At 51.4% G+C, this 6,340-nt stretch overlaps 1 non-coding gene across 1 annotated transcript; it reads left to right on the forward strand.

Moving 5' to 3' along the window:
- The first annotated feature begins 324 nt into the window (after positions 1-324).
- On the forward strand, positions 325-394 carry TRNAV-CAC (transfer RNA valine (anticodon CAC)). The gene has a single exon. It is a non-coding gene; the product is annotated as a tRNA-Val (tRNA).
- The last annotated feature ends 5,946 nt before the right edge of the window (positions 395-6,340 follow it).

Consider the following 6,340-nt stretch of genomic DNA (forward strand, 5'->3'; position numbering starts at 1 on the left):
TCAACCAAGTCAAGTGCTAAGCTATACTGTATTTGTAATAGCCATTATACTCTGATATTCCTTGTCTTTACTGTTTAATCGTTTGTTATGCTTGCATTATATTTTGATTGAAGTGCAAGCCTCTTAAATGAGGCATCCCAATAGGCAACTTGTCTTGATTATCACTGTTGTTATAATTAAGAGCCCATTCTCGCTCTCACTGAAGTCAACTGCAGAACTCCTTTCTGATTCAAATGGGTGTAGATCTTAAAGGAATAGACCATAACAACAATTGGAAGAGACTTAACATGAAATAACTGAACTGAATAAAGGTGCTATTTGATGGATTTAGTGTAGTGGTTATCACGTTCGCCTCACATGCTAAAGGTCCCTGGTTCGAAACCAGGAAGAAACAGCCTTTGCTTTGGGAGAGAGGGATAGCTCAGTGGTTTGAGCACTGGCCTGCTAAACCTAGCCTTGTAAGTTCAGTCCTTCAAGGGGCCATCTGGGGTAAAACTCTGCCTGGGGATTGATCCCCCTTTAAGCTGGGGGTTGGACTAGATGACCTCCTGAGGTCCCTTCCAACCCTGATATTCTAAGTGTTTCATAAGCATAAAAAACTGTTTTGGTGGGAGGGATAGCTCAGTGGTTTCAGCATTGGCTTGCTAAACACAGGGTTGTGAGTTCAACCCTTGAGGGAGCCATTTGAGGATTTAGTTGGGGATTGGTCCTGCACTGAGCAGGGGATTGGACTAGATGATCTCCTGAGGTCCCTTCCAACCCTGATATTCTATGATTATGCCTTCTTCTCAGGAGGAGGGGGAAATCTCCTCCCCTATGCCAAGAAGTCAGGTGTGTGAAGGATTCTAGAGGGCTGTGGGGAGGAATCTGTCCCTAGATTATAGAGCTGTATAACAGTCTCAAAGCTACAACCTCTCATTAGGGTATGCCTTGCCCTACACAGGAGCATGTGATTGGGGTGTATGTGTGTAGTCATGGATCCACAGGCATTAGCATCACCCAGAATTTCCTTCTGCAGGTATGTGCAGGTGGCCCCTGCACAGCAGTGCTATACACCATTCAGGGCATCTATCACCCCCATAGGGGATCTGTGACACAAAGGCTCCTTGGCAAAGGGTCCCCTGTTCTTTGCAAACAGCTCTGACCTCGTACCTGAAAAACTCACTACGTCAAATAAATTGCTTACAGAGTAATTTATCCATAAAGGGTAACATGTTAGTCTCTACTGAAAGTTTGCAACTTCAGTGTTCATAATAATGACATAATGTGTCTACAGGTAACATTTAAGGACTAATGTAACTATTGAAGCTTGTGCTCTTATGGTCTTAAGGTTAAGAAGGAGTCCCCAGGGAGTGATATTACTTAGTGACAGCCTAATCATGCAGGCTGGAGTTACCACCCCTTCTTCGTTAGCCAGCGTGTGATAGAGTGCTAGGTATGAGACCCTGAGTCAGCACCCTGTTCACAGCAGCTCCAATCAGACATATCTTCTACCGGGTCAATGTCTGCTGATGAGAGAGACAAGATCTTGAGCTACACAGAGCTCTTCAGGTCTGAGAAAGGTACTGATTGTGTCACAGCTAAATGCAAGATGGAAAAGATAGTTTAACATAAGTAGTTAGCACATATTCTAAGGGACCATTCAAGGTGAAGTGGCCCATTAACACCCTGGTAGGACAAAATGGGCGGCGGGGTGGGGCGGAGGGGGGTGCTATAGGTTGTTGTAACATAGCCACAACAACACTGCATTTATCAATATAACCAGGGGTGCTGGAACAATATTTATAGTGGGTGTGCTGCTGATGGAAACCATGGATTTGGTATTTGTTATTACTATGCCAACCCCAGAGGGTGCAGCAGCACCCTTAGTTCCAGCACTACTGAATCTAACCTAGCCAGGAGGGACACTCTGGATCCATTGACTGAGGAGACATCTTGTTGAGTGGAGATGTTTTGCAAGAAAGTTTGGATCCTAGGAAGCTAGCCAGCTCTGCAACAAACTGAAGGGGGTGGGGGGAGCTACTTTATTAGATAGTAAAGTGTGACAGACCCAGGCCAGTGGGATACAGGAGTCTGGTGGAGGGCAAATATACTGGTCACCGGCTGAGTAGTTTTCTGTTCCCTGAGTGACCAGAGCAGGGGCTGCACTAGAGTAATCAGGAACCTGCTAGAACCAATTAAGGCAGACAGGCTGATTAGATCACCTGCAGCCAATCAAGGCAGGCTAATCAAGGCACCTGGGTTTAAAAAGGAGCTCACTCCAGTCAGGAAGTGGGGAGCCAGAGGAGAGGAAGTGTGTGTGAGGAGCTGGGAGTAAGAGGTGCAAGGAGCTGAGAGTGAGAGTGAGAGTGAGAGTGAGAGTGAGAGTGAGAGTGAGAGTGAGAGTGAGAGTGAGAGTGAGAGTGAGAGTGAGAGTGAGAGTGAGAGTGAGAGGGTGTGCTGCTGGAGGACTAAGAAGTACAAGCATTATCAGACACCAGGAGGAAGGTCCTGTGGTGAGGATAAAGAAGGTGTTTGGAGGAGACTATGGGGAAGTAGCCCAGGGAGTTGTAGCTGTCATGCAGCTGTTACAGGAGGCACTATAGACAGCTGTAATCCACAGGGCCCTGGCCTGGAACTAGGGTGACCAGATGTCCCGATTTTATCGGGACTGTCCTGATATTTGCTTCTTTGTCCTGTGTCCTGACCAATGTTAGGTTGGGACAGTGGTCAAACAAGCAAAGGCTCTGGAGCCCTCCCCTGCCCCACCCTGACTCTGCCCCCTCCTTCCCCCATTGGATCCCTCCCCAAATCCCTGCCCCCATCCCTGCCCCCTCCTTCCCCCATTGGATCCCTCCCCAAATCCCCACCCCCTCACTGCCCCATTGCCTCCCTCCCCAAATCCCTGCCTCTTGCCAAGCACTCCGTGCCCAGGAGATGCAGGGGAGCGTGGGGCCAGGGTGATTGTGAGTCCGGCCTGGCCCTGAGCAGGCAGGACTCAGGCACTGTACCTGGAGGGAGAGTACTGGGTGGCCTGCGGGGCCAGGCGATGGCTGTTCTCCCCACCTGGGCAGCAGGACTCGGGAGCAGCCGCTGCTGCAGCTCCCACTGCTGCGGGAGGAGGAAGCGGCCGCTGGCCAAGCTCGGCGGCTGCGGCTCTGGCGCCCCCCGAGCCTGGGCCCCCAGCCCCTGGCCAGTCGCATCTAGGCTGGCTGCCCAGCTGGTGCAATCCTGCGACGGAGGCATCGGCAGCCCAGCCCCGTTCGTTCCCCTGTGGGACCCGAGCGGGATGGGGGGGGCTGGAGCCTGCTGTTCCCACTCCGGGACTGCCCGCGAGATTGCACCAGCTGGGCAGCCAGCCCAGACGCGACTGGCCAGGGGCTGGGCATGCGCAGCGTGCTCGCTGGGTCCCCGCAGCAGGCCGGGCTCGGGGGGTTCGTGGGTGCCAAAGCCGCAGCCGCCGAGTTTAACCAGCGGCCGCTTCCTCCCCCCGCAGCAGTGGGAGCTGCAACAGTGGCTGCTCCCGAGTCCTGCTGCCCAGCTGGGGAGAACAGCTGCTGCCTGGCCCCGCAGGTCAACCCCTACTCTCCCTCCAGGTACTGTGCCTGAGTCCTGCCGGCTCGGGGCCAGGCCGGACTCTCACTCACCCTGGCCCCGCGCTCCCCTGAGTCTCCTGGGCCTCCCTCCAGCGCTTGTGGGAGGAGGAGGAATCGGGGGTGGGGGATTTTTTTTTTTTTTTTGCTCTGTGGCCATTTTTTCCCCTCTGCCCCTGCCCCGCCCTGCCCCTCCCCTCCCCTCCCCACCGTTCCCCCTTGTGTCCCGATATTTGACTTGGGTGATCTGATCACCCTACCTGGAACCCAGAGCAGAGGGTGGGCCTGGATTCCTCCCAAACTTCCCAACTCCTGATCAGATGCAGGAGGAGTTGACCCAGTCTGTGGGGAAGATCACTGAGGTGAGCAAATCTGCCAATAAGTGCAGGGTAGAGGAGGAACTTTGTCACAAAAGGTAACTATCCAGAGGATTCAGGGGGCCTGGGGCAAAGCAATTTTAGGGGCCCCTTCCATAAAAAAAATTGCAATACTATATTCTCATGGGGGCCCCTGTGGGGCCTGGGCAAATTACCCCACTTTCTCCCCCTCATGGACGGCCTTGGGAAAAATAAACCTTCCGCATCTCGGCACAAACCCAGTTTTGAGAAAACTTCTTTACAAGGTATCACTGGTTCTCAGAATCAGCTAGTGCTAAAAGGCACTAAAGCTCATTAAAAGGATTGGACAAATATATTTTCCCTCAAAACTTTTTTTAGATCAAAAACTAGGGGTTTTTGAAAAGCAGAAAAAAATCACGGACAATGTCTGCTTTCCTTCAAAATTTGTTGTGGTTTTTTAATTGAAAAGCTGAAATTAGTGCGCCAAAACCTGAATATGGTTTGGGGTTTCAGACGTGTGTGGTCAAATATTTGCTGCTTGCTGTGTTTGATTGTTTAAAGAAGCAATAAAAGAATTCTGCTTAACAAAAAACCAAAACTTTTGAACCACCTCAACTTGTGACCAAACGCCTGAGCCCATCTAGTCAGAGCTTTTTCCAGGTTTCTGATACTCTGCTGGCTTCCTTGACTCATATCTGTCTCCATAACTTTGGGTTAATTTAGGTTAGAACATAAGAACAGCCATACTGGGTCAAACCACAGGTCCATCCAGCCCAGTATCCTGTCTACCCACAATGGCCAATGCCAAGTGCCCCAGAGGGAGTGAACCTAACAGGTAATGATCAAGTGATCTCTCCCCTGCCATCCATCTCCACCCTCAGACATACAGAGGCTAGGGACACTATTCCTTACCCATCCTGGCTAATAGCCATTAATGGACTTAACCTCCATGCATGTATCTGTTTCCTAGAGACTGACTCCATGGGGTCCCTCACAAACTGGAAACAGTTACTGTGGGTTTGTCTTTAGCATAGCTTATGTACATAGTCCATGAACTGAGCATTTGAGCTTGTTCCAGAATCTGGGATGAGCCTATGTTGTGAAAACTGACATGCTCAAAATAGCACATGCATGTGAATGGACACAGGGTGCTAAAATTAAATTAATCTCACACTGGGATTTGGGACCCCCTCAGGGGGTCACAAGGTTATTACTGGGGGTCGTGAGCTGTCAGCCTCCACCTCACTTTACCTCCAGCTTTTATGATAGCGTTAAATATATAAAAAAGTGTTTTCAATTTATAAGGGGGGAGGGGTTGCACTCAGAAGTTTGCTATGTGAAAGGAGTCACTGGGACAAAAGTTTAAGAACCACTGAATTAATGCCTCTGAAGCCTCAGGGAATGCGGGGTGGGTGTCTCCCTTGGTAGGGTTGGGAAGGAGGTAGGTGGTGTAGGATATTGCTCTTCTCATGTGATCCCTCCCCCCAGTTGCTAATTTTAAATGAAACTACCCTCCCCTGACATCAATCTCCCTATGGCTCTGAAATTAAATGTAGACTATAATTTGGCATTTGAGAAGTGAAAGGGATGGTAGCCCTAATGGAAAAGCTAACAACTTGGCTCTTCTGTAAGCCTCAAACTGCTGAATGAGCTTTAGGGTAGGGAAGGCTGTGCCTCCCAAACAGCCTGGCCCTGCTCCCTATCTGACCTCACCTACTTCCTGCCCCCGTCAGAATCCCCGTCCTATCCTGCTCCTTGCCCCCTCACTGTCCCCCAGAGACCCCAACCCCCCAGGACCCCACCCCTGCTCCCTGTCCCCTGACTGTCCCTGGAACTCCCTGCCCATATCCAACCAGCCCCCATCGTATCCAGGAGCGTCCCTGAACAGCTGTACAGCGTGCTTCCAGCGAGGCCTGAGCTCCACCCCGCTCAGAGCTGCGAGGTCAGGGGGCGGGGCTGTGAGCTCCAGCGGGGCCTGAGCTTGCAGCCCCGCTTCCTGACCATGGGGCTCTGAGCGGGACGGAGCTCAGGGGCCCCACTGGAGCCACGCTGCACAGCTTTCAGGGACGCTCCTGGATGTGCTGAGGCTCTGGGAGAGGGGCAGAGGTGGGGTCGGGTCGAGGCCAGAGCCTCATCCGTTCTCTTGGGGCCCTTGTGGAGCCCGGGGCCTGGGGCAAATTGCCCCACTTGCCCTCCCCCGCCCCCCAGGCAGCTCTGGTCCTAGTTTGCATTTCTTGTGTTTTGTTTTGTATTGTAACCATGTGTTTCCATCACACTCTCATTTCTAGCTGAAGCTCTATTCTTTCTTGAATAAACCCACTTTTGTTTTGTTATAAGGGCTCATAAGGGGGCTGTGTATTGTATAGGAGCAGTGGTTTAAGGTAGAACTGATAAACCGGGGTTGAACTGCACCTTTGGATGGAGAGGATC

The sequence above is a fragment of the Gopherus flavomarginatus genome, chromosome 4, assembly GCF_025201925.1.
Source record: "Gopherus flavomarginatus isolate rGopFla2 chromosome 4, rGopFla2.mat.asm, whole genome shotgun sequence".
In the NCBI taxonomy this organism is placed as follows: domain Eukaryota; kingdom Metazoa; phylum Chordata; order Testudines; family Testudinidae; genus Gopherus; species Gopherus flavomarginatus.